The sequence below is a fragment of the Stenella coeruleoalba genome (assembly GCF_951394435.1).
Source record: "Stenella coeruleoalba genome assembly, chromosome: 19".
NCBI lineage: Eukaryota > Metazoa > Chordata > Mammalia > Artiodactyla > Delphinidae > Stenella > Stenella coeruleoalba.
The window spans coordinates 61,039,948-61,061,361 of NC_137165.1; the positions used below are offsets into that span (position 1 = coordinate 61,039,948).

At 46.7% G+C, this 21,414-nt stretch overlaps 1 long non-coding RNA gene across 2 annotated transcripts in view; it reads left to right on the top strand.

Annotated features, from left to right (window-relative positions):
- Nucleotides 1–2,439: 2,439 nt before the first annotated feature.
- LOC307177192 overlaps nt 2,440–21,414 on the top strand; it is a 31,382-nt gene continuing 12,407 nt past the window's right edge. For both annotated transcript variants that reach the window (XR_013824998.1, XR_013824999.1), the window contains exon 1: nt 2,440–2,617. This is a non-coding gene — a long non-coding RNA (uncharacterized lncRNA). The remainder of the gene's footprint in view (nt 2,618–21,414) is intronic.

Below are 21,414 nucleotides of genomic sequence, written 5' to 3' on the forward strand. Positions count from 1 at the left end.
TTTCAAGTGTGAGGTGATACTCTCACTGTGGTTTGAACGTGCATTTCCCTGATGATGAGTGATGTTGACCATCTTTTCATGTGTCTTTTGGCCATCTGTATATATTCTTTGGAAACATGTTCTGTCCTCTGCCAATACTTTAACTGGGTTTTTGTTTTTTTGGAGGTTGACTTGTGTGAATGAGTTCTTGGTCTATTTTGTGTATGAACCACTTACCAGATATATTGTTTGCAAATATTTCTCACATTCAGAAGGCTGCCTTTTCTTTGTGGATGGTTTCCTCTGCTGCTGGAAAGCCTTTCAGTTGGATGGAGTCCCCTTGGTTTATTTTGCTTGAGGAGGCAGATCCAAAAAGTATTGCTAAGACTGATGTCAAAGAGTGTACTGCCTATGTTTTCTTCTAGGAGTTTTATGGCTTCAGGTCTTACATTGAAGTATTTGATTCATTTTGAGGTTATTTTGTAGATGGTATAAGAAAAGATTCCAGTTCCATTCTCGTGCATGTAGCTGTCCAGTTTTCTCAACACTATTTATCGAAGAGGCTATATTTTCCCCATTGTATATTCTCACCTCCTTTGTCATAGATAAATTGACTGTATAAGTGTGGGTTTGTTTCTGGGCTCTCAATTCTATTCCATGGCTCTATGCATATTTCCTCTGTGCCAATACCATACTGTCTTAATGATTCTAGTTTGAAATCGTTTGAAATCAGGGAGCGTGATATGTCCAGGTTTGTGCTTCTTTCTTAAGATTGTATTGACTATACATGTTCTTTTGTGTTTCTATACACATTTTAGAATTCTTTGTTCTAGTTCTCCAAAAAAATTCCATTGGTATTTTGATAGAAATGGCATCCAATCTCTAGGTTGCCTTGGGGTGTGGAATCATTTTAACAATATGGATTCTTTTAATCCATGAGCATGGTATATATTTCCATTTGTTTGTGTCATCTTCATTTCTTTCATCAATGTCTTCCAGTTTTCTGAGTATAGGTCTTTTACCTCCTGGGTTAGGTGTATTCCTAGGTATTTTATCTTTGTTAATGTCATTGCTCATGGGGTTGTTTCCTTAATTACTCATTCTGACAGTTTGTTGTGAGTGCACAGAAATGCAACCGATTTCTGTAGATTAATTTTGTATGCTGCAACTTTACTGAACTTTCTGATGAGTTCTATCTGGTTTTGGGTGTCATCTTCAAGATCTTCTGTATAGAGTATCATGTCATCTACAAAGAGTGACAGTTTTACTTTTTCCTCTGCCATGAGATTCCTTTTATTTCTTTTTAAAATCTGATTACTATGGCTAGGACTTCTTAGACCACGTTGAATGAAAGTGGTGAGAATGGTCAGGGTTAGAGTTAGGTTTAAGCATAACTGGCCCTCTTCCCCTTCCTCCTTCTCCATCTCTCTGAGGCCTCCAGGAAGGACAGGGGTAGTCCACGGTCACAAATGGCTCAGAAAGTTGAGCTGGACCATTGTTTTTCTGCCCGCTAGTCCTGGGCATAGTTCTGTGTACTGTCTGTGTATCTTCTTTGGCCAGGTGTCCAGTCAGATCTTTCCCTATTTTTCATGGGGTTGTTTGTGTTAGCATTCTTTGTATGTTTTGAGACAAATTCTTCATCAGATGTGTATTTGCAAATATTTTTCTCCCAGTTTGTAACTTGTCTTTTGATTTTCTGAATAAGGTCTTTCATGGAGTAGATATCTTTAATTTTATAAAGTCCACAGTATTCCTTGTTTTTCTTTGTAGATTGCCTTTTTGTGTTGTGTGTTAAAACTCCAAAGCTCATGATCTACATGACCAAACTCAAGCTCATTGTCAATTGTCTTCTACGTTTGCTTCCATAATTTTGAGTAGTTTTGTATTTAAATTTTGTCTGTGAATAACTTTGAATGAATTTGGTGTAAGTTGTAAAGTTTGCATCTACATTCATTGCGTTCCAAATGGTTTCCAATTTGTTGGAGTTATGGGGTGTCCAGTTTTCCCAGCACTGTTTACGGTGGGGACTGTCCTTCCCCTCGGCGTGTCCTTGGCCCCTTTGTCATAAATTAACCGACCCCAGCCGTGCGTGTTGAATTCTGGGCTCTCTGTCCGGTTCCTCTGGTCCCTGCGCCTGTTTTTGTTCCAATTCCACGCTGTTTCAGCGACTGTAGCTTTTCAACAGTGTGTGAAGTCAAGTAGGGAGACGCCTCCAGCCTCTTCTCCTTTCTCAGTTAATTGTTCCCTAACTGTTTTCCGAAAACTTTGGGGATATTTGTCTCCATTTCAGTTTGAATTTCCACGGTTTAACAGATTCAGAAGTTCCGCCAGCAGGGGGCGCTGTCTCCAGTAACCGACCACTTCCCGCACCGACCACAGGGTGGCGCTGAGCCCGCCTCTCTGACCCCACAGCGCATGCGCGTTCCCCGCGGACTCGGCTCTGAGCGCGGCTGAGGGGAGTTGTGTGTCCTCAGGCACTGCCGGGGCCGCGGCTGGGACGCTGGGCTCAGCGTCTGTGCTGACAGGAGCTCGGTCTCCTCAGGACTCGCTGGGGTTTCGGCTTCAGGACAACGTGGGGCTGCGTCCACGCTGACGGGAGCTGGGTTTCCTGAGGACGCAGGCGACGCCGGCGGAAAAGGTGAGGAGACAGTGAGGAAAAGTGGGGAGAAGCTTCCTGGGGGCGACGGACGGCTGCGGGGGTCCGTCTTCATGCGGGCCGGAAGGGCTTGGCGTGCAAAGCTGGGTTTTTGGTCAGGCTGGTGCGCGGTGGAGCCGCGTGGGTTACGGGGTATGCCGTCTTCCCCGCACCGTTTACCGCGGGGCTGCCCTTCCGCTCGGTGTGTCCTTGGCCCCCTTGTCGTAACTTAGCGGCCCCCCCCCCCCCCCACCGTGCGGGGTGGGTTCTGGGCTCTCCGTCCCGTCCCTCTGGGCTGTGCGCCTGTTTTGAGCCAGTTCCGCACTGTTTTGGGGACTGTAGCTTCGCCACGTAGTGTGAAGTCAGGGCGGGAGATGCCTGCGGCCCGTTCTCCTTCCTCCGGGTCGCCTCGGCTCTTCGGGGTCCGTTGTGGCTCCACGCGCGTCTTGGGAGGATTTGCTCTGTTTCTGTGGAAAATGCCATGGCCTTTCGGGAGGGCCTGCGCTCACTGTGTGCACCGCTCTGGGTAGAAGGCATACTCTAACAATGTTCATTCTTCGTTCCATGAGAACAGGGTAATCTTTCCATTTCTTGGTGTGTCTTTTTCAATTTCTCCATCGATGTCTTAAAGTTTGCAGTGTGCAGGTCTTTCACTTCCTTGGTTAACTTTATTCCCAGGTATTTTGTTCTTTATGGTGCAGTTGTAAATAGGGTTGCCTTCTTTCTTTTTCTGATGGTTCATTATTAGTGTTTAGAAATGCAACTGATTTCTGTGTATTGATTTTGCAACTTTACTGAATTCATTTATTAGTTCTAATAGTTTTTTTGTGGAATGAAGTGGAAAATTGGACTTCCAAAATCCCACTGTTTCTACCGTATCCAGGTCGTCCACAACACGGAGGACAGTGGCCCCTAATATAACCTTCCCCCAGTGCCTCTAAATGACGCGTGGACTTCGGGTGAACTGGATCTGGGTAGGGCTCGGCTGCTCTATGGAAGCTTGATGTTTTCTCTGCTTTTCTGGCGTGCTATTGACATACATGGTGTTTTGAAAAGTAATTTACTTTCCAGTAATTTCAAACGTACAGATTTACCCACATAAAACAAGTCTTGTATCTTCACTAAATATATTCCTAAATATTGACGTTGACATTATTTACAGTGAAATTGTTATCATAAATGCTTTTTCAGGTTATTTATTGCTAGTGTATACATATAAGATAGATTTTTGTGAATTGATATTTTGCTCTATAACTTTGCTGCATTAGTTAGTTGACTAGGTCAAATAATTTTTTGTTCATTATAGGTAGTTTTATATATAAAATGATGTGATCTGTGTTCTGTGAAGAGACACAGTTTGAATTTTTCCATTCACACATGGATGCCTCCTATTTCTTTCCTCAAGATTCTGGGTAGGACTTCCGGCATCCTATTGAGTAACAATGATGAAGACCAGCTTCCTGGCCTCGTTCCTGATTTCAGGAGTAAATCTTTGTCTTTAACATTGAGCATGATGTTTGCTGTGGCTTTTTGTACTACTCTTTTCCATATTCAACAAATTTCCTTTTATTCCTGCTTTCTTGAGTGTTTGTATCATGAAATAACACTGGTTTTTTATTGTAGTTTTTTCTGCATTAATTGATATGATCGTGTGTTTTACTTCACACTTTTATTGTGGTTTATTACATTGCTTAATTTTAATATGTTGAACAACCTGAAATTTCTGGTGTAGAGATACTTGCTTATGGCATTATCCATTTAATGTTCTTTTCGTTTCCTGTTGCTATTATTTTGTGATGGATTTTTATATTCATCTTTATAAGGTATACTGGGGTATTCTTTTTTATGATGTATTTGTATAATTTGGTTAGATTTGGCTTGGTGTAAGTGGTGTGGAGGGTTAGCGTTAGGGCTGGGGCTCTGTATCGTTTATGGTTGCCGTTATGGTTTACGTCTTATGGTTATGTTCACAGTTATGACTTATTTATGCGTATGGTTAATGAATACATTTTATGGTTTATGGTTTTGGTTATGGTTGTGGTTTTGTTTATTCCTTAAGGTTTATGGTTTTGGTCTCAGGGTGTTAGGGTCCTGCGTTAGAGTGGGTGTTAGGACATGGGCTAGAATTAGGGTACAGGTAGGATACGGGTAGAGTATGGGTTAGGGTAAGGTACAGGTTTAGGGTACGGGTTAGGGCTAAGGTTAGCTCAGGGCTTAGGGTCAGGATCAGAGTTTAGGGTGAGGATCCGTGTCGGGGTTAGCGTCAAGGCTGAGCTCGGCCGTTGTTTTCTGCTCCTCCAGCCCTGAGCCCTGATAGAAGATGAATGAAGTGTCTGCTCTGGTCCCTCACTGTTTCAAATTGAACTCAACATCAGTCCAGTGTTCTTAGGGCCTCAGAGGTCATACAGGGTTTCCCTACAGCCTCCCTCCTGGGTAGGGAGCCGGAAGGGCTTGGCGTGCAAAGCTGGGTTTGCACTTCTTGAAGTTGTCTCCCACTCACGGGCCAGATAAAATGATTAGAAAACAAGCCAGAGCTGCAGCCCCTTGTCTATCCTGACCCTCAGGACCCCACACCTGTTCCTTGGACCTGGCCGGTGCAGCAAGGCCCATTTTCTGTAGCTATGAGCCCCTGAGGGGCGAGGATTGGCTGACCTGGGCAGCCTGACCGGGCCGGCCAGCCCTCCCCAGGTGTGCCTGGGTTGAGGTCAATATAAACACCGCTCCAGGCAGCAAGAGCCCCTGCAGCTGTTCCTGACGCCATATTCTCTGCCCCGTCAGCAGTCTCGGGGCTGGGCTGGTGGGGGGGAGTGAGAGGCCATGGCTTTGTGGGTGGCCCAGTGTGAGTGGGGCTCTGCTGGACTTTCTGCAGGAGTTGCCAGGCTGCCACCTGCTAAAGAAGAGGATGTGTCACCCATACCGGCCACTGGAATTTCTCCCCGGGCAGATGTGAGGAAGGAAAAAAGCAGTGGGGGCCGGGACAGGAGGGGTGCCTCAGGCAGGGAAATGGAAAGCTTCCAGAAGAGCACCCAGGGCCAGGACCATCCTGGCTGGCCTGCAGGCACAAACTTGGCCTGCGTGCTGTGGCTGGTGTGACTCCAAGCGCTGTCCTCTAGGCTTTCCAGTCCTTGCACAAGTTATACCTGGGAAGGGTGGGAACAGTTCAGCAGCAGCTGGCCTGGGGCTCAGCTCACGTTTACTCACAGACGCCTCAGCACCGTCCCCCAGCCTTGCAATGAGGACGCTCCTTGCGGGGGGGGCTGCTGGCTGCATGGGAGACGATTCCCCACCTCTGACCAACTTCAGAATTCTTTACCACTGGAGCAGGTGTCCTGATAGGGTTTTCATCTGTGTAACTAGTGGGTTCTTAATTAGCAATGTGAACGGTGACATCAGAAGTCCTGAATTAGGGTGGAAATACTTATCCCCAACAGGTACAGGTGTAAAAACCTGGGGAGGCCATGTGCAGTCAGTACCCTTGGGAATGGGCTTCCGAATTGACCCCTCAACATTCTGGTGTCCAGCCACTGCTTTAGGACTTCTGGGGCTCAGTGCTGACTCTTAAGGGTTCTGTAATCCAGCCCCTAATCTGCTTTTAGTGAGACCCGCACTTCCGGGATCCTACAGAGCAGGGTCTGTGTGACCGTTCTGTGGCTTCTGTAACAAATGACCACAAGGTGGGTGGTTTAAAACAACAGGAATTCATCCTCCCCCAGTCCTGGAGACCAGACATCTAAGATTAAGGTGTTGCAGGACGGAAGTCTCTCCAAAGGCTCCAGGATAGGGTTCTTCCTGCCTTTTCCAGCTTCTGGGGTCTCCAGGCGTCCCCAGGCTTGCGGCTCCATCCCTCCCGTCTCTGCCTCTGTCTTCACGTGGCTTCTCCTCTGTGTCTGAGTCTCTCCTGTTTTGTCTCTCATAAGGACTCTCTCAATTGGATTGAGGGCCACCCTAACCCAAGATGACCTCACCTCGAGATCCTTAACTATATATACGAAGACCCTTTTCCCAGATATGGTCCTGTTCACGTGTTCTGGAGGGACACATCTTTTGGGGCCAGCATTCAACCCATTGCCTGTGTATAAAATAACCCTCATTTTAGGAGATTACCAGAGTCCCATATAGACTGGCACAGACAGCAGCCATGTGGGTGGGGTCTGGGCAGAGTGAGGACCCTGGAATCACCTGGAAAGGATGAGTCCTGGCTGCATTAGGTGAACTCTTGCACCACGGGGCACGTGGAAACAGCCACTCCACTCTGTCCGTGGAAAGTGCCGAGTCCAGAAATGGTTATATTGCAAAGCTGGCTCTCCTGGGATTTCATCATCAATAGCATCATGTAACCAATAACTACGGGCTTGGAGGAGTCACTCTCTGGCACATGATGACAGCACTGTCTCTTTAGGCTCATCCAGCCTAGAATAGGAATGTTTGAAGGAGAAGAGTTTGGGAGATTGCGAAGCTTGGTTGTCAAGGAAACTGAGAAGGTTTGTCAAGGAAACTTCTCCCTTAAACTGAAGGCAGGGCTGGGAGAGCTGAACTCCAGGGATCTTTTAAAGGGGCTGCTCTGAAGCACCATCACCCGAGAGGTGGTGTCAGCATGAGCTGGGGTTTGAGAAAAGTGTGATGAGATGAAGCCTGACTTTCTGTGACAGCTGGGGAGGGGTTTGTAAAGCACCTTGGCTTTTAAGGCAAAGTTTGTTGCTGAAACAAAGTGTCTCCCAAAACTGGGCTGAAGCTCAAGATGTCTCTGTCCCCTTCTTGTGAGAGTCCAGGGCAGGTGGGTGTGGGGGCCCAGGCTCTGTCCCCCTGGTTTCTCCTTCCTGCTTCCAGGTGAGGGCTCCAACAAGCAGGGTGGGGTGACCAGGTGGGCATCATGCCCTCCGTCCTAGGATGCAGGCTGGCCAAGGCCCTCACCACCTCCACCCCTTCCCCTTGGTAACACGAGGCACTACGCCCCAGCTGGGAAGGCTGGGAGGTGCAGGGTAGCTGTGAACAGGAAAAAGGGAAATGGTTTCTCACGGGCAGCTGCACGGCTCTCCTGTGAGGGTCACCTGGACGGTAGCGCACAGACTCTGGGTCCTGTGAAGCTTCAGTGCTTTGTGGTTCTGGAAATCCTATAGGAGACGGTCCACAGCAGGGAAGCTAATGCTCTCAGTGGAGCTGGTGAAGCCAAAGATCTGCAGTTGAGACTGAAGGTGCCGATGTACATACAGGACAAAACCGTCTCGTGGGATTGGACTTCAGGCACGTTTAACGTGAATGCAGTCGTGTTATGCCGAAAAGCTTCTATCTTGTGCCTCCCCTCAGGGACCCCCTCCTCAGTTCCTGGGGTTCCTGTAACCCACGTACAGGGGGATGGAGAGTGGGCTCTGTCCAGTCTGAACCCTGAGTTACCCTGCGTGTGAGTCTGCTCAGGACCACCGTAACAAGTAGCACAGACAGGGCAGCTTGGGTAACAGACCTATCTCCCAGTCCTGGATGCTGAGATCAAGGTGTGTGTACGCTGGCTTCTCCTGAGGCCTCTCTCCTTGGTGCTCAGACAGCCATCTTCTCCCCAGGTCCGCACATGGTCTCCCCCTGTGCCTATCTGTGTCCTAATCTCTTCTTGTAGGACATCAATCCTATTGGATTAAGATCCACCCCAGTGACCTCATTTTTACCTTGATCACCTCTTTAAAAATCCCATCTCCAAATACAGCCACATCCTGGGGTCCTGGGGGTTAGGGATTCAGCATGTGAATTTGGAGGGACGTGACTGAGCCTATACCATCCTCCTTAGGAACCAGGTGTGCTTCAGTCCTTCCTTCCCTCAAGTCACACGAGGTGATGTAATGGCTCAAGGAGAGGCCACTCGTGCAGAGTTTGTGTCCCAGCTGGGGACCCCTCCTCTTCTCTCTTTGATGAGGCCATGGCAGTTGCTGCCCCGTCCTGAGGTGAGCAGTTCTGGGGTTTCCTGCCGTGTCTCCCGGCCTGCTGAGGTGCCCATTGTCAGGGAGCTCAGGAGCCAGCAGCCTAGTGGGGATGCCGGAGACTCTCAGGGCCTTGGCAGATATCTCTCCCGGCAGATACCCTAGCGAAAGTGGGGAAACATTTGGGGGATTACAGGTGGGAGAGAGTCAGTCTCGTTTATGCTTCAGAAAGACCAGGTTGGGGTGGGATGTGAGACGCACCATGGGGCAGGGAGATTTGTCAGGCCTGATGGAGGAACCAGGCACCAGATCGGGCTTGGGCCAGGGCTGTGGGCGTAGAGGGGAATTAGTGTGGGGACTGGCCACAGACTGTTGTCGAAATCTCGGCTTCCCTGTGCACCAAGGCTGAACAGAAATACGGAGACGGGTTTTGGAGGAAGAGAGAGATGGCTTTATTTTTCTGTCAGGCAGAAGGGAAGACACAGCCGGCTAGTGCCTCAAGAACTGGGCACCCCCTCCTTGAGAATCAGAGAAGATTTTATATGTGGGGCTCTCGCAGTCCGGGGTATAGGATAAGAATCAAAGTAGTGAAGGTCTTGCATTCTTCCTTTCCTTTGCATTATTTCAAAACAGTCACAGTTGGCATCAGGCCGCCCGGTAATTGGGGTCCAGCAGTCTGGTAAGTGCGTCCGTTTGCCTCTGGCTTATCGGCGGTGACCTCGTTTCTGAAATGCAAAAACCATAGGGGGTGATTTGTTAGGAGGGGCGTGTAGAATGTTAGTGCTGGACATGATAAGGTTAGGGAGTGAGAGGCAGGGGATGTAACTCACACAGAGTCAGGGGTGATGGGTGCCAAAGGTAAATTACATAGTGTCATGGAGTGAGGTTAGTCTTGTAAAGTACAAATCTAGTGACTACAAATGAGTGACAAAGTAAAACAACGAGTGATGAACTCTTTCAGGCCAGGTTATGTTTCTTCTCTAGCCAGTTCGCTGTTCCCTTTGTTTTCCTTGTTCCCAGGGCAGGGAAAACTTCATTTCTATTTTTGCTGCAACACGACTCTGGAGGAGCAGATGACAGTCAGTGGGGCACAAGGAGGCTGTGAGCCTGGGAGACCCCAGTGTTACCTAACCAAACTTGGGTCCGCTTGCCCGAGTGCAGTAAAGCCAGTCTACTGACACCGGGTGTGGTGAAGGAAAGTGCAGCTTTAATTGTAAAAGTGCCAATACAAGGAGGACAGGTGGCTTGTGCTCTAAAACCCCAAAGTCCCTGAGTGATTTCAGCAAGGAAATTTTAAAGGCCAGGTGAGGGAGGGGGGTCGCAGGGTATGTGATCAGCTGGTGTACAGTTCTCTAGTTGAAGATGAGGTAACAGGCGGTTAACATTATAAATTATTAGGCAACAGAATCTCTGGGGCTCCCTGTTCATGATCATCAAGTAGTTAATTTCTTCCACTTGGTGGTGGTTTTAGCATCTGTAAAACAACTCAGGAAGTGTGCATCAGACACTGTTATCCAGGTACTTCAGAGAGGAGCTACAGCAGAGGATGTGGGGGAGGGGTCTGTCCTAGGAAGGCCCCGTAGGGTCCTGCTCGGTCACACCTGGTGCCTGGGCTAAGCAACCTGGGAAGGTGGGGCTGCTCCTGGGTGTGGGGAGCTGCAGGATCCCAGTCCTCTGAGGGGCCTGTTAGCCCCCAAGGGAGACGGGGATGCAGCGGCTGGACAGAGGTGTCTGGCCTGGGAGAGGAGTCCGGGCTGGAAATGTCACTGGAATCATCACAGGGAGGGAGAGAAAAGGCCAGTGGGGACAGGTAGGTCACAGCAGACTGTGCAGGTGACTGCGGTCCTGGTGGAAGCAACTCAGAGCCAGAAAGGAGTGGCCGTCGGGGGCTGACCTTCATTCTCTTGTTCGTTTGTAAAGCCGTTGTGTCAGAGTTTGAGACACCGCCAGGAGTCGTCTGGGCCCAGTGCTGCCACGGCTTCATCAAAGGGCCCAGGGGGAACAGAGAACCACTGCAGGCCCCGCCCATGTCCGCACTGGGAATGAACCCCACCGGGGCTCCTGGGCTCACAGACTTGAGGGAACTTCTGTCCTCAGGACCGGTCTTCCTCCCTCCTCTCACCTGCTGGTCAGAGGCCCAGGAACCCCCAACCTGGCTCCACCCCCAGGGCCTGGATTCTGGGACAGCTTAGGGGTAAGCAAGACCCTCATGCTCCTTTATCTGCTTAGGGATGAGAATGTCTTAAAAGCTGCAAGTGACTGATTACAAAAGACTGGGTGTTTCCAGCAGATATGGGTGGAAAGATGGGGTGTGAAGTTCCTGTGTCTGCAGGGTCTTCCCAGCATGAAGATCTGTGTGTTTCCCCCGGCCAGTGAGCATCCTCCCAGGAAGCCCAGATCCAGGATTACGAGGGCAGAGGCTCTCCCCTTGCTTACCTGTAACTTCCCACGCCCACAGCAAGGAGCCTGGCTCCCACCATCTGCCATTTATCTGTGCATTGCTCCTTTCCAGGTTACATGTGCAGAGGTTTCAGAATTGTTAGCTACTACACCCTGGAAATAACTTCATAAAATAAAGCCCACTGTTTATATACGGTCCATTTTGCCTTTAGTCTACAGATTCCATTCATTTCCAAAGGTGACTTAGGTCAGCACCTTTTACCCCATCCCCTACAGTGAGTTGTTTCCATATATTTCTAATACATTTAGACTCTGTCACATTATGTATTCCATCCTGCAACATGCCTACATTCTAAATAACTAAATTTGAATAGATTATGATTGACCCCTTGGGCTACACACATCTATGGGCTTAGACAAATGCACAGTGACAGGAGGTATCCATCCTAGAGTATCACATGGTATACTTCAACCCCCCCACCCCATGATCTGCTTATCATCTATGTAGCTTCGCCTTTCCCAGAATGTCGTAAATGGGGTCATACTGTGTGCAGCCTCCTCAGACTGGATTCTTTCACTTAGCAACACATACTGAGGATTTATCCATGTCTTTCCATAGGTTGATGGTGCATTCCTTTCTGCTGAGTAGTATTCCACTGCACGTGTATGGGAGGAAAAACAATTTTCCCTCTATTTTTCTAGGTTCTTGGTTGAGACCCCCCTGCCCCTGTAATAAAAGATTACCAGGAGAAAAATAAATTTAATGACATGTATACCTTCTGAATACAGGGGGGATACCACGGAAAACTGAGTCACTCCCTGAAATGATCCCCTTAAATACCATCTTCAGCTAAAAACAGAAGAAAGATGTTGGGGAACGGGGGGAAGGCCAATTATGGCAGGTTATCGTGCAAAGCACAGTAAAGAAGGGTATGATTGTTTGCACATTTAAGTCAGGACATCTCCATTGATAAGTGTTACTTGAGCTTTCATTATCCTTCTATTTCTGGTGCAAAGCGGGACATACTCTTATAAATGGGGATTTCTGTATTGTAAATGTCCTTCACAAAAGGGCAATCTCTACTCAGTTTTCTGAGATTCCTTTTTTTCTTTTTTTTAAAAAATCAGACTGAAATAATCCTCGTGCCAGAGGGAGATATTTTGGGGTGGCATATTCTGCTTGCCTTGACATGGATGTATGCATTCATCTTTTGAAGGATATCCTGATTTCTTCAAGTTTTTAGCCATTATGAATAGTGCTGCTGTGTCTAATTGCATCCTTGTTCGCATTTGGACATAGATTTTCAAAGCAGTTGCCTAAATACTGGAAGCACAATTGTCGGATCCCAAGGTAAGACTTATTTAGCTTTGGAAAAAACTGCCAAATTGTCTTACAAAGTGGCTGTACATGCATCCCACCAGCAATGAGGGAGAGTTCCTCACCCTCTAGCAATTGGTATTGTCATATTTTTGGAGTTTAGCAGTGCTAATAGGTGTGCTGTGATATCTCATGATTTTAATTTGTAATTCCCTAATGGTATATGATGTTGAGCTTGTTTTTGTATGATTTTTACTATCTGTATATCTTTTTTGGCTGGGTGTCCAGATCAGATCCTCACCCATTTTTTTTTATGGGGTTGTTTTAGAGGTCTTTGTCTATTCTGAGCCCAGATCCTTTATCAGATACAAGTTTTGCAAATCTTTTTCTCCCAGTTTGTGTCTTGTCTTTTGATTTTCTGAATAACGTCTTTGAGAGTAGAAATCTTTGATTTGATAAAGTCCATAATATTACTTTTTTCTTTTGTGGATTGGCTTTTTGTGTTGTGTGTTAAAACTCAAAGCTCATGATCGAGAGACTAAACCCAAGGTCATGTATTTCTGTGTTTATCTCTGTAATTTTGATAGTTTCACATTTTACATGTCTGTTAATAAATTTGAGTGAGTTTGGCGTAAGTTTTAAAGTTTGTGTCTAGTCATTTCATTTCATACAGTTTCCAGTTGTTTCTTAACTATTTTGGAGAAGTCATGGGATACTTGACTGTATTTCAGTTTGCATTTCCACAGTTTAGTGGATGCAGCGGAAGTGCCTGCAGGGAGCGGGGCCTCCACTGAACTGGGAGGTGGCTTGGTCTGCACGTTCCCATTGGCTGGCAGGGAACGTGAGCCCGCCTCCCTGGCCCTCCGCGGGAAGGCCCGTTCTGCCTGCGGACTCGGCGCCATGCGCAAATGATGGGAGCCCTGCCACCGCAGGACCCTCTGGGGCTTTGGCTTCTGGGACACGCGGGGCTGATTCCACGCTGATGGCCGGGCTTCGGGACAAGCCAGGGTCGAGTCCACACTAACAGAAGCCGGGTCTCCTCAGGACCCGCTGGGGCTTCAGCTTTGGGACACTGTGGGGTCCAGTTCATGCAGACAGGAGCCTGGTCGCCTCAGGACCTGCCGGGAGGTGATGCCGCTGAGGGAGAAGGTGAGGAAAAGTGGGCAGAAGGTTCCTGTGCGTGGCTGACCGCTGCGGGTGTCTGTCTTCAGAGGACCCAGGAGAGGAAGGGCTTGATGTGGGAAACTGGGTTTTTGGCCCCTTTGGTGTGTGGTGTAGACAGAGCGCAGTGTTGTCCTTTGGCGTGTGGCGTCTGGTTTTCCCAGCACCGTTTATTGAGGGGACTGTCCTTTCCCTGGTGTATGTTCTTGGCTCCTTACTTGTGAATTAACTGACCGCATACCTGTAGGTTGATTCCTGGGCTCTCTGCTCTGTCCCTCTGGTCCGCGTGCCTGTCTTTGTGCCAGTTCCACACTTCTTTGGGACTGTAGCTTCGTGATGAAGTGTGAAGTCAGGGAGCGAGATGCCTCCAGCCCGTTCTCCTTCCTCAGGGTCGCTTTGGCTCTTCTGGGTCCTTTGTGGCTCCACACACGTCTTAAGAGTGTTGGTTCTGTTTCTATGGAAAATGTCATTGGACTTTTGGTAGGGATTGCGTTGAATGTGTACATTAATTTGGCTAGAATGCATATATTTTTTTAATTAAAAAAAATTTGGGGCCACACCATGTGGCATGCAGGATGTGGGATCTTAGTTCCCCAACCAGGGATGGAACCTGCGCCCCCTGCAGTGGGAGCGCAGAGTCCCAACCCCTGGATGGCTAGGGAAGTCCCACCTTAGAATGCATATTTTCACAATATTCTTTTTACCCATGAACATGGGGTATATTTCCATTTATTTTTGTCTGTTCAGTTTTCTTTATCAGTGTCTTCCAGTTTTCAGTGTGCAGGTCCTTCACGTCCTTGATTAAATTTACTCCTAGTTATCTTTTTGGATGCAATTGTAAGTGGGATTAAAAAAATATTTCCCTTTCTGATGGTTCATTATCAGTGTATAGAATCACAAATGATTTTTGTGCATTGTTTTTTATTTTTTGTATCCTGCAGCTTTACTGAATTCATTTGTTAGCCGTAACAGTGTTTTGGTGGTTGAATGTGGAAAACTAGAATTCAGAAATCCCACTGTTTCATCTACATCCAGGTCATCCACAGCACCCAAGACATCGTGGCTCCGAATATAATCTTCCCATGGTGCCTCTTGTAGTGTGTGGACTCCTACAAGGGTGATTAGCATCCCCACTGTGGGCGAACTGGGTCTGGGTAGGGCTTGGCCTCTATAACAGAGTTTGATGTCTGTATTTCTGGCATGGTATGACATGGTTGGTTTGATAAGTACTTTATTTTCTAGTAAATTTTAAGTGTATAAAAAACTTTAAATAGCAGTATAAAGTTTTCCACATTCACAGAATACTCCAGTTTGTTTTACCCTGTGAGAGTGTGAGGGCCACTCTCCCAGAGAACCAGCACATAATCCCAAAATGAGGAATAATTATGATTTCCACATTATAATCCTATCCACACACCTGCTTCAACTTTCACCAGCTGCCCCAGCGTTGTGGAAATGTATTTTTCTATTCGAATCCAGTTTTCTCTTCTTGGAACCATCACTGGGGCTTGTCCTCACTTTAAAAACCTTGCTGGATTGAAAGTGTACAAGATGACCATGATCTGGGTGGTTTTCTGTATGGCTTCTTTCACTTGGGATGTTTTCATTGTTTATCCGCATTGTAACATTGATCATTATTTCATTCCTTTTTTCCATTGGGATTAAAAACACATAACATTTACCATTTAAACCATTTTTTAAATAAAATTTATTTTATTTTTAATTTTTTGGCTGTGTTGGGTCTTCATTGCTGTGCGCGGGCTCTCTACTTGCGGCGAGCGGGGGCTACTACTCTTTTTATTTTGGCGGTACGCGGGCCTCTCACTTTTGTGGCCTCTCCCGTTGCGGAGCACAGGCTCTGGACGTGCAGGCTCAGCGGCCATGGCTCACGGGCCCAGCCGCTCCATTGCATTTGGGATCTTCCCAGACCGGGGCACGAACCCGTGTCCCCTGCATCGGCAGGCGGACTCTCAACCACTGCGCCACTGATGTTTGATATCTTTTCGTGTCCTTGTTGACCATTTGTATGTCTTGCCTGGAGGACAGTCCATGCAAGTCATTTGTCCGTTTCAAAAATTGTATTGTTTGTCTTTTTGTTGATGAGTTGTAAGAGTCCTGGGTATATTCTAGATAAAGAGTCTTATCAGATATATCATGTGCCAATATTTTTTTCAGTTCTGTGGCCTTTTTACTTTCTGGATAGCCTCTTTTAATGCACAAAGGTTTGTAATTTTGAGGACATCCAATTTATCTATTTTTTTCTTTCATTTCTTATGCTTTACTGTCAAATCTAAGAAACCATTGCTAAATTCGTGGTCGGGAAGATTTAATTCCTTGGTTTATTTGAGAGTTCATAGATCCTTTCTCGGTACCCACTAGGCCAGGCTTTAGGCCTGGGGTTGAATCAGTGTGAGGGTTCAGGGGTCACGGTTTAGGGTTATGGGTCATTGTTGGAGAGTCATTGTAGAGGGTTGTGGTTAAAGGTCATGGTCAGGGATTAGAGTTTGGGGGTCAGGGGCGAGGGTCTAGGAGTCTGAGGCTAGGGTTGTTAGGGGGTTACGGTTAGAGGTTAGGGTTCTTAGGGTAAAGGTTAGAGTTAGGTTTAAGCACAATTGGCCCTCATTGCCCTCCCCTCTTCTTCTCTCTGAAGCCTCCAGAATGGATAGGACTTGCCCTGGGTCAAACAGGAGTCAGGGAGCTGAGGTCAATAACTGGTTTTCTGGCCTTCCTACCCACAGTCCTGGGCTCTGAGAGAAGAATGAAATGTCTGTTCTTGTCTCGGACTGTTTCTTATCCAGCTCAACCTCTGTCAAGGATTGGGGAGGGTGTCAGAAGTCATGCATGGTTTCCTTCTGACCTCCCACCTGAGAAGGGTGATGCTGGCCCTACTCTGCCTGGGCAGCCCCAGGTTCCAGCACAGCCCAGACAGGAGGGCACTCAGTGGACATGTGTGGATTTATACAGAACTGGGTGCAGTGACCTGCCAGCCCCCGGATGCTGCCTTCTTGAGGGCTGGTGGGGCCCTCCTGGCACTGGAGGCATCCTTTGTCCCATCTGAGTGGGCATGAATAGATGATCAAGTCTCAGGCAGGACAGCCCTCGACCTCTGACTATCCAGGCAGGCATCTGTGGTCCTCTAGCTCAGTCCAGCCTGGGCATTGTCAGGCCCTCATGCACAGATACGGAGCTGACCATGATGCTGGGCAATTCAAGAGCTACCTGGGTAGTGTACACATTCCTTTGAGAAGTTTCAACTACCAACATGCATGTGGCTGAGAAGAAGGCCTCCCGCTCACGGCCTCACAGGCTGCCAAGAGAGGTAATAATCCTCTAGACATTGGAGTGTGGCCCTGACACAACACCCATGCAGCAGACCATGGCCCTGCAATCCTCTGTCCTTTCAGTCGTTACTAACTTTTGACATGCATATTCATTAAGAATCAAAGATATGGGAGCAACTGGACCTCCCAAGGTGAGGTTTACACTGCCACTGCCATTGTCTTGGAGAGCCTTATGCATCCATGTGGCCTCTGGAAAGCCTGCCAACTATGGGTTCCATGGCATGGAAGAGTTCTCGAGCCTCCCGTTACTTCATTGCACAAGACTTTCCTTACCACCCTAGCATTTGGTTTCTTCCCTTAGTAAAGGAGACAGAAGAAACGGGCAAAGGAGCAGTATTGTTTTTCAGGGATGGGCAATTAATATGGCCAGGGAGACGGCATAACTCAGGGCTCCCACCTCTCAGGGGCAGGAATGAGGTGTGTGTGTCTTCTGAGGGCACATGGGCTCTTCTGGGCCATCCTCTGAGATGTGAGGACCTGGTGCCCAAGGCAGGAGACTTGAGTTTACCATCAAGAATAATCCTACCTTTTCAGCAAGTGAAAGAACTTCCTGCAGTCTTGGGAGGACAGTAAAAGCACTGGATAAGTAGCTGTAGCCCCTGACCCTAAGTGAACCCCTTTCTTCCTTTTGTGTCAGATTCTGTGCTGTGCAGTGAGCTGTCATTGACATAGAATCTGTTGCTTTCTCCCGGCCAGCATCTGTTCTCAGGCCCAAGTGCCTCAGTTTTCCTTTGAGAATTACATCTCACCTGCTTCCAGTCCAAACAGTTGCAGAAGGATGACCCCATGTTCCACCCAGCTCGAAGATGGGTTTACAGCCCACATCTAGCCAGTCCCATTTTCCATCTTCTGGTGATGGGTGAAGTATGAGACTGTAACCCAAGCCAGACCAAAAGCATTTAAAACCATGACTTTCTTGGAATCCAGGAAAAGGAGAAACTCTTTCTCAGAAAATGGATGGTGAGTGGTTGTCAGCCTAGAACTGCTGTTGGCCCAAGTGCAGTGAGAGAGCCTGTGCCTGTGAATGGGGTCCCCCAAAGGCACTGAGCGGGACAAAGATTTGGAGAGAAGCAAGGTCACACTGAGACAGTGTGAGCCCCTGGACCTGCCAGGTCCAAACCCATTCTTCAACTTGCCACTTGCAAGTATTAATGTATTTCTACCCTTACAATAAATACTAATTTATTTTACTTCAGTAAGTGTGTCCAGTTGCTGGGAATAAAAAAAAGTCCTAGTTGACACATCCAAATCAATACTCCTTGATCCATCCTCAGGTGTCCTCACTGGGTAGGCGTGGCTGGGGGAGGTGAAGACACTGGGTGGGGTCATATACTAGGGGAGCTGCCAAACAGCTCTGTCCCTGCTCCTTCCCTGTCCCAGGAGAGGGAAAGCCTGGAACAGTGATAGGATAACCAGTAGGGGAAGAGGTTCCTCAGTGATTAATTGGTCTTTTTGTGTTTTCCTTAATTTAGGGTTCATTTTGGTAATGTGTTTTTACAAAGAAATCACCCATTTCCTCTAGATTTCCTGTTACAGTAGTTTTCTCATATTTGACTTTTACTTTTTCCTGTCTAATTTTCTACAGAATCATCACAAATAATGAAGAAATACTGATACTTTATTATTAACTGAAGTCCCTATTCACGTTCCCTTTGTTATACCTTTCCTTGTTCCAGGGTCGCATAGGACATGGGGTCATCATCTGTTTAGTCTCCTCTTGGCTCTGACAGTTGCTCAGACTCTCCTTGCTTCCATGACCTTGACAGCATGGAGGGCTGCTCAGGTATTGTATAGACTGCCGGGTGCTGGGATTTGCTCGGTGGTTTTGTCGTGGTTAGACTTGGCTTTGAAAAAGCAGACCACAGAGGTGAAGTGCTTCCTCTTCACTATATATCAAGAGGACAGGCTCTTAAGGGAACTTCTCCCTTATATTCTTAATTTTGGTCACCTAGCTGAGGTAATGTTTGTCAAGTTTTCCCACAGTGAGGTTAATTTTTTCCCATGTCCATCCTGTATGTCTTATGTAGGAGGAAGTCATAATGCAGAAGCCACACTTGAGGAGAGAGGGGTTAGCTTCACATCCTTGATGGACAGCTGAGTGGCTATATACATTGTTTAGAAGCTTTCTGCATAGGAGATTTCTATTTAACACCATTCACCAAAAACTGTGTAATTTATTTTTACCAGTTTGGACACGTGAATATTTATTGTAAACTTTTGGTTATGATCCAGCACTACATTATTAGACTGCTTAGTTCATTCTTGCTTTGGCTGTTGAGAGCTTTTTCCATTTGCTCTTGTTTTCATTTTACATAATTTTTCTTTTGTGGGTTTTTTAAAATTTTTGGTACTTCTTTACTTTCTGATATTTTAAGATTATCCTGCTTCATCTATTTACTGTCTCAGTCCTAGCATCAGCCCTTTCTTCAAAGAGCCCTTGTTCCTTTTATTAGAGAATGGTGTTAAAAACTTACATGTGGGAGCTAAATATGCTCGGCTGACAGTGCATGGAAATATGTGCATGTATCCCAGCCTGTGCATATACACATAATCATAAAGATTTCCATGTGGAACTATGTGCAGGCTAAAGAGAGTTTATACTGATGTCTCCAACCGGATCTGTTATGACATGGATATTGTAACCTTCTCTCTTTGACTGTAGCATCCAACTCCAGTGTTAAGAAACCTGGCTTCCTCCATTTGTCGTTTATTAAATTCACTGCTTGTTCCATTCGATTACTGATATAGTAGTTTCAGTACTGTTAGCTGCTACCCCTCATGGGAAAGAACTTAGAGTCCGCTGTGTGTGTATGGCATATTTTGCCTTTGGCCTACAGAGTCTGCTCATTTCCAAAGTTAACTTAGGTCAGCCCATTTTGTCCCACCACCAACAGCGAGTTTTTTCATACATTTGTCAATCAGTTAGATTCTTTGTTACATTCTGTATGCCAGTCTTTGACACTCCCATATCCTAAGTAGCTAAATTTGAATAGATTGTAATTTACTTGTTGGGTTGTAAAGATCTGTGGGTGTAGCCAAAGGCAGTGACAGCTATTCACCACTGAAGTATCATCTGGACTGTTTCAACCACATATTCCGTAAACTGTTTACCGTGTCAGTTTTGCCTTTTCTAGAATGTCATATGAAGGAGGTCATACACTGTGTAGCTCTTCAGACTGGACTCTTTCACTCAGCAATGTAAGTGTTAGATGCATCTATTTTTTTTTTTTTTGGCCCGGGTTGATGGTCCATTCCATTATATTGCTGAATGCTATTCCATTGCATGTATATGAGAGAAAAAATAATTTTCCCTCTACTCTTCTGTGTTCTTCATTGAGATCTCCCTTGTAATGAAAAGGAGATGAACTGGAGAAAACAATCAGAAGTTTAATATATACCATGCATACCTCCTGTATACTTGAAAGATACCCAGGAAAACTGAGTCACTCCCTGAAATGGCCCAAGCCATTACCTTAAATGCTTCTGCTGAGAACAAAAAAAAGATGTTAGGGAATGGAGGCAGCCACTTAAGGGAGGTTATTAGGCAAAGCACAGTAAACAAGGGTATGGTTGTTACACAGATTTATATCCAGGCCTGTTTCATTGACATGCTTTTTTTTTTCCAAACATTTATTTACTTAGCTGCGCTGGGTCTTAGTTGAGGCCTGTGGAATCTTTAGTTGCGGCATGCGGGCTCTTATTTGCAGCATGCGGGATCTAGTTCCCTGACCAGGGATTGAACCCTGGTCCCCTGCATTGGGAGCATGGAGTCTGAACCACTGGACCAGCAGGGAAGTCCCAACAAGCTTTTCCTGATATTTAGTCATCATTCAATTCCTGGTCCAGAGAGGGACATACCCTTACAAATGGAGATATCCTTAATAATTGTAAATTTACCTCATAAAAGGGCATTTTCTACTTGGTTTTGAAAGATTCTCCTGGGTCTGTTTCTTTTCTTTTCTTTTTTTTTTTTATGCGGTACGCGGGCCTCTCACTGCTGTGGCCCCTCCAGTCGCAGAGCACAGGCTCTGGACGCGCAGGCTCAGTGGCCATGGCCCACGGGCCCAGCCGCTCCGCGGCATGTGGGATCTTCCCAGATGGGGGCACGAACCCATGTCCCCTGCATTGGTAGGCGGACTCTCAACCACTGCGCCACCAGGGAAGCCCCCGTTTCTTAAATTAATCAGTCCAAAATAATCCTTTTGTCAAATGGGCATATTTTGGGGTGGTGTATTCTGCTCCCCTTGACATGTATGTGCCCTAATTTGCTTATGAATACATCTACAGAAGGACACACTGATATCTTTAAGTTTTTAACCATTATGAATAGAGCTGCTGTGCATTACTTGATGCTAGTTTTGGTTTGAACACAGTTTTTCAAAGCAGTTGTCTAAATACAAGAGGCACACTTCTTGGATCCTAAGGTGAGAATGTTTAGATTTGGAGAAAACTGCCAAACTGTCTTCTGAAGCTGGTTGCACGTGCATCCACCAGCATCTTGAGCTTATTCTTGTATGCTTATTTACTGCCTGTTTATCTTCTTGGGTCAGGTGTGTGTTTCAATCTTTACCAAATTTTAATGGTGTTGTTGGCATAATTTGAGTACAGATCCTTTATCGGATACGTGTTTTGGAAATAGTTTCTTGCAGTTTGTGGTTTGTCTTTTGGTTTTCT